Genomic DNA, 6,568 nt, shown 5'->3' with positions numbered 1-6,568 from the left:
AAATATTATTTATAATTAGTTTAGAAAATATATGTCTTTATTTAGCTAATTTTTAAAAATACCATTATTATATACATACTTTACTATTATTTAAAATATGATAAATTATTAGATAATTTCAAAATTTTATGTAGGTACCTATTTAATATCTTGACGAAAATTTAACCTATATAATTTTAAAATTTCATCTTGTATTATTCATAAATAGGCCCTATACAATACACTTTTTTGTGATGAAGTTATTTAGCAAATTTGAAAAACATAAAAATATACAGGGTGTTTCATTACAATTAAAGATCATGGACTATGATAGACTTGTGTGGATCACCCCATATATTTTAATTAATGTCAAAAGAGAGCATATCTAAATTTAAAAGTTGACGTATCCTAGCGTTTTTTTATAATTTTCTAAAATAAGGACACAAACAATTTTATTCCATAAGTGGTTTCCATACACTGTAATTTCAAAAGTTCACCCTGTATTATTCATAATACACCATACCTGATATGGGTCGTTGAAATCAGGCCGTTAAGTAGCTTTTAATAATATAAAAATATATAGGGTGTTCCATTAAAAATAAAGCTTATGAACTATACCAGGCTTGCGTGAATCACCCTGTTTAAATTTAAATTTAGGTTTAAAAAGCCCACATTTATATATAAAAATGAATGGGTTTCAGCGTTTTTTAAAGTTTTTTAAAACAAGGACAGAAATAATTTTATTCCATAAGTGCCTTCCACCCTATATATAATACATGTATTATACACCCTGTATAATATATGTACTGACGATGAAATAAAGGTAACAATAAAGTTGTGATGTGTTAAATGATAAAAAAAAGTTAAAGCTGCGATTGTCATGAAGCCCATCAGTTATATTTTTTTATTACTTAAATTCTCTTATTCATTAATTATATTTATGATCACACCCCCTAAGGACTATTCAAATCTAACTATGAATATAATATCTATATATATAAAAGAAAGTCGAGGTTGTGTTAGTTACACCATTTATAGCTCGAGAACGACTGAACAGATTTTTATGAAATTTTACATGTATATTCTAGCGGTCTGGGAATAGGATAATATGGAGTTTCATACCCGTACGTCATAAGGGGTGTTGCCCCCCCTGATATATTTTTTTAATTTTTGGAAAAAACCGTTTTTTACTATTTTTATGAGATGTAGAAGCAAAAGATACATACAATCCTAAATTTTCAATTTTTTATCTCAGACCGTTATTTTTTAATAGCCATTTAAATATTTTACATCTATATATATAAAAGAAAGTCGAGGTTGTGTTAGTTACACCATTTATAACTCGAGAACGACTGAACAGATTTTTATGAAATTTTACATGTATATTCTAGCGGTCTGGGAATAGGATAATATGGAGTTTCATACCCGTACGTCATAAGGGGTGTTGCCCCCCCTGATATATTTTTTTAATTTTTGGAAAAACCGTTTTTTACTATTTTTATGAGATGTAGAAGCAAAAGATACATACAATCCTAAATTTTCAATTTTTTATCTCAGACCGTTATTTTTTAATAGCCATTTAAATATTTTACATCTATATATATAAAAGAAAGTCGATGTTGTGTTAGTTACACCATTTATAACTCGAGAACGACTGAACAGATTTTTATGAAATTTTACATGTATATTCTAGCGGTCTGGGAATAGGATAATATGGAGTTTCATACCCGTACGTCATAAGGGGTGTTGCCCCCCTTGATATATTTTTTTAATTTTTGGAAAAACCGTTTTTTACTATTTTTATGAGATGTAGAAGCAAAAGATACATACAATCCTAAATTTTCAATTTTTTATCTCAGACTGTTATTTTTTAATAGCCATTTAAATATTTTACATCTATATATATAAAAGAAAGTCGAGGTTGTGTTAGTTACACCATTTATAGCTCGAGAACGACTGAACAGATTTTTATGAAATTTTACATGTATATTCTAGCGGTCTGGGAATAGGATAATATGGAGTTTCATACCCGTACGTCATAAGGGGTGTTGCCCCCCCTGATATATTTTTTTAATTTTTGGAAAAACCGTTTTTTACTATTTTTATGAGATGTAGAAGCAAAAGATACATACAATCCTAAATTTTCAATTTTTTATCTCAGACCGTTATTTTTTAATAGCCATTTAAATATTTTACATCTATATATATAAAAGAAAGTCGAGGTTGTGTTAGTTACACCATTTATAACTCGAGAACGACTGAACAGATTTTTATGAAATTTTACATGTATATTCTAGCGGTCTGGGAATAGGATAATATGGAGTTTCATACCCGTACGTCATAAGGGGTGTTGCCCCCCCTGATATATTTTTTTAATTTTTGGAAAAACCGTTTTTTACTATTTTTATGAGATGTAGAAGCAAAAGATACATACAATCCTAAATTTTCAATTTTTTATCTCAGACCGTTATTTTTTAATAGCCATTTAAATATTTTACATCTATATATATAAAAGAAAGTCGATGTTGTGTTAGTTACACCATTTATAACTCGAGAACGACTGAACAGATTTTTATGAAATTTTACATGTATATTCTAGCGGTCTGGGAATAGGATAATATGGAGTTTCATACCCGTACGTCATAAGGGGTGTTGCCCCCCTTGATATATTTTTTTAATTTTTGGAAAAACCGTTTTTTACTATTTTTATGAGATGTAGAAGCAAAAGATACATACAATCCTAAATTTTCAATTTTTTATCTCAGACTGTTATTTTTTAATAGCCATTTAAATATTTTACATCTATATATATAAAAGAAAGTCGAGGTTGTGTTAGTTACACCATTTATAGCTCGAGAACGACTGAACAGATTTTTATGAAATTTTACATGTATATTCTAGCGGTCTGGGAATAGGATAATATGGAGTTTCATACCCGTACGTCATAAGGGGTGTTGCCCCCCCTGATATATTTTTTTAATTTTTGGAAAAACCGTTTTTTACTATTTTTATGAGATGTAGAAGCAAAAGATACATACAATCCTAAATTTTCAATTTTTTATCTCAGACCGTTATTTTTTAATAGCCATTTAAATATTTTACATCTATATATATAAAAGAAAGTCGAGGTTGTGTTAGTTACACCATTTATAACTCGAGAACGACTGAACAGATTTTTATGAAATTTTACATGTATATTCTAGCGGTCTGGGAATAGGATAATATGGAGTTTCATACCCGTACGTCATAAGGGGTGTTGCCCCCCCTGATATATTTTTTTAATTTTTGGAAAAACCGTTTTTTACTATTTTTATGAGATGTAGAAGCAAAAGATACATACAATCCTAAATTTTCAATTTTTTATCTCAGACCGTTATTTTTTAATAGCCATTTAAATATTTTACATCTATATATATAAAAGAAAGTCGATGTTGTGTTAGTTACACCATTTATAACTCGAGAACGACTGAACAGATTTTTATGAAATTTTACATGTATATTCTAGCGGTCTGGGAATAGGATAATATGGAGTTTCATACCCGTACGTCATAAGGGGTGTTGCCCCCCTTGATATATTTTTTTAATTTTTGGAAAAACCGTTTTTTACTATTTTTATGAGATGTAGAAGCAAAAGATACATACAATCCTAAATTTTCAATTTTTTATCTCAGACTGTTATTTTTTAATAGCCATTTAAATATTTTACATCTATATATATAAAAGAAAGTCGAGGTTGTGTTAGTTACACCATTTATAGCTCGAGAACGACTGAACAGATTTTTATGAAATTTTACATGTATATTCTAGCGGTCTGGGAATAGGATAATATGGAGTTTCATACCCGTACGTCATAAGGGGTGTTGCCCCCCCTGATATATTTTTTTAATTTTTGGAAAAACCGTTTTTTACTATTTTTATGAGATGTAGAAGCAAAAGATACATACAATCCTAAATTTTCAATTTTTTATCTCAGACCGTTATTTTTTAATAGCCATTTAAATATTTTACATCTATATATATAAAAGAAAGTCGAGGTTGTGTTAGTTACACCATTTATAACTCGAGAACGACTGAACAGATTTTTATGAAATTTTACATGTATATTCTAGCGGTCTGGGAATAGGATAATATGGAGTTTCATACCCGTACGTCATAAGGGGTGTTGCCCCCCCTGATATATTTTTTTAATTTTTGGAAAAACCGTTTTTTACTATTTTTATGAGATGTAGAAGCAAAAGATACATACAATCCTAAATTTTCAATTTTTTATCTCAGACCGTTATTTTTTAATAGCCATTTAAATATTTTACATCTATATATATAAAAGAAAGTCGATGTTGTGTTAGTTACACCATTTATAACTCGAGAACGACTGAACAGATTTTTATGAAATTTTACATGTATATTCTAGCGGTCTGGGAATAGGATAATATGGAGTTTCATACCCGTACGTCATAAGGGGTGTTGCCCCCCTTGATATATTTTTTTAATTTTTGGAAAAACCGTTTTTTACTATTTTTATGAGATGTAGAAGCAAAAGATACATACAATCCTAAATTTTCAATTTTTTATCTCAGACTGTTATTTTTTAATAGCCATTTAAATATTTTACATCTATATATATAAAAGAAAGTCGAGGTTGTGTTAGTTACACCATTTATAGCTCGAGAACGACTGAACAGATTTTTATGAAATTTTACATGTATATTCTAGCGGTCTGGGAATAGGATAATATGGAGTTTCATACCCGTACGTCATAAGGGGTGTTGCCCCCCCTGATATATTTTTTTAATTTTTGGAAAAACCGTTTTTTACTATTTTTATGAGATGTAGAAGCAAAAGATACATACAATCCTAAATTTTCAATTTTTTATCTCAGACCGTTATTTTTTAATAGCCATTTAAATATTTTACATCTATATATATAAAAGAAAGTCGAGGTTGTGTTAGTTACACCATTTATAACTCGAGAACGACTGAACAGATTTTTATGAAATTTTACATGTATATTCTAGCGGTCTGGGAATAGGATAATATGGAGTTTCATACCCGTACGTCATAAGGGGTGTTGCCCCCCCTGATATATTTTTTTAATTTTTGGAAAAACCGTTTTTTACTATTTTTATGAGATGTAGAAGCAAAAGATACATACAATCCTAAATTTTCAATTTTTTATCTCAGACCGTTATTTTTTAATAGCCATTTAAATATTTTACATCTATATATATAAAAGAAAGTCGATGTTGTGTTAGTTACACCATTTATAACTCGAGAACGACTGAACAGATTTTTATGAAATTTTACATGTATATTCTAGCGGTCTGGGAATAGGATAATATGGAGTTTCATACCCGTACGTCATAAGGGGTGTTGCCCCCCTTGATATATTTTTTTAATTTTTGGAAAAACCGTTTTTTACTATTTTTATGAGATGTAGAAGCAAAAGATACATACAATCCTAAATTTTCAATTTTTTATCTCAGACTGTTATTTTTTAATAGCCATTTAAATATTTTACATCTATATATATAAAAGAAAGTCGAGGTTGTGTTAGTTACACCATTTATAGCTCGAGAACGACTGAACAGATTTTTATGAAATTTTACATGTATATTCTAGCGGTCTGGGAATAGGATAATATGGAGTTTCATACCCGTACGTCATAAGGGGTGTTGCCCCCCCTGATATATTTTTTTAATTTTTGGAAAAACCGTTTTTTACTATTTTTATGAGATGTAGAAGCAAAAGATACATACAATCCTAAATTTTCAATTTTTTATCTCAGACCGTTATTTTTTAATAGCCATTTAAATATTTTACATCTATATAAAAATTCGCCGGTCGCAGTGTTTGTTACCATACTCCTCCGAAACGACTTAACCGATTTTTATGAAATTTTGCAGGTATATTGGACTGTACTGGGAGTAGGTTGCTGTCTATATTTCATACCCGTATGTCATTAGGGGGTTGCCCATGACGCCGTAACTCTCACAATAATGACGTGAAAAATATGAAATTAAGTAGGTAGACTCCTTGCTGAATTCCGAGCAGAACCGTACTAAAATTTTTTGTCTAGCACAATCGGTGTCCGAAATACAATATCTCAAGCCGTAGGAATATTCTGAGGACAGAAGAAGAACGAGCGACAAATTTCATAGAAGAGAAGTGGCACAGTTTACCTTTGGGACTCAAATTGGGCAAAATATGAATTTTTTAATTTTGCGAAATTTTCAAAAAATATCTCTAAACGGAACCGTAAGCAGGAGAAAAATTCTGAGCACACGAAAAGAACAAGCAGCAAATTATAAAATTTTATTTAATTTTAATTCATTTTGTTTAATTTTATTTAGTTTAAGTATTTTATTTATTTTTGTTTATTTTATAAAATTTTATTTAATTTTAATTCATTTTGTTTAATTTTATTTAGTTTAAGTATTTTATTTATTTTTGTTTATTTTACTTTATTTCATTTTATTAAATTTTATTTATTTTTATTAGACTATATTTTCTTTTATTTAATTTTATTATTATTTTTTAATTTATTTATTATTTTTATTTAATTCTTTTTTAACTTTATTTAATTGTATTT

General features: G+C 28.6%; 1 long non-coding RNA gene across 1 annotated transcript; it reads left to right on the top strand.

The window, feature by feature from the left end:
* The first annotated feature begins 2,013 nt into the window (after positions 1 to 2,013).
* Positions 2,014 to 6,270, top strand: LOC126882769 (uncharacterized). The gene is made up of 5 exons (XR_007697377.1): positions 2,014 to 2,201; positions 2,806 to 3,107; positions 3,712 to 4,013; positions 4,618 to 4,919; positions 5,524 to 6,270. It is a non-coding gene; the product is annotated as an uncharacterized LOC126882769 (long non-coding RNA).
* The last annotated feature ends 298 nt before the right edge of the window (positions 6,271 to 6,568 follow it).

Source organism: Diabrotica virgifera, chromosome 3 (genome assembly GCF_917563875.1).
Source record: "Diabrotica virgifera virgifera chromosome 3, PGI_DIABVI_V3a".
In the NCBI taxonomy this organism is placed as follows: Eukaryota; Metazoa; Arthropoda; class Insecta; order Coleoptera; family Chrysomelidae; genus Diabrotica; species Diabrotica virgifera.
The sequence above is the reverse complement of the archived record's forward strand: the minus strand, read 5'-3'. Positions and strand labels throughout refer to the sequence as shown.